Raw genomic sequence first — 368 nt, 5'->3', positions numbered from 1 at the left:
CAGGCATGGCACACACTCCGCGAGCTGCAGGGACAGGGTGTCCCCTCCTTTTTTTAGCTGTTTAATTTCATTTTATTTCTTTAATAAACACGTCTTTTTGTGTTATAAAAAGCCAGAGCCTGCCATCTATTGCTCTCGGCTTCTATTTCTAGATCTAAGACCTTCTACTGCATTGTATGGATAAATATAGGCCAGGGAGAGCTGCGGCCGTAAATACACGGAGGACACGGACGGCAATCGGCGGAGCGCTTCCAGCCCGGCTTCTGGCAGGGACAGCGGCACCGGGCGGCCTTGGCTCTCGACCGGGCTCCCCGCGGCCCCCTCGCAGCGGCGGGGGGCCGGCGCGGCCCCCGCGGGAGCGCTGCACG

The sequence above is a fragment of the Corvus brachyrhynchos genome, unplaced genomic scaffold (genome assembly GCF_000691975.1).
Source record: "Corvus brachyrhynchos isolate BGI_N302 unplaced genomic scaffold, ASM69197v1 scaffold115, whole genome shotgun sequence".
Lineage (NCBI taxonomy): Eukaryota > Metazoa > Chordata > Aves > Passeriformes > Corvidae > Corvus > Corvus brachyrhynchos.
This window is presented reverse-complemented; position numbering follows the sequence as displayed.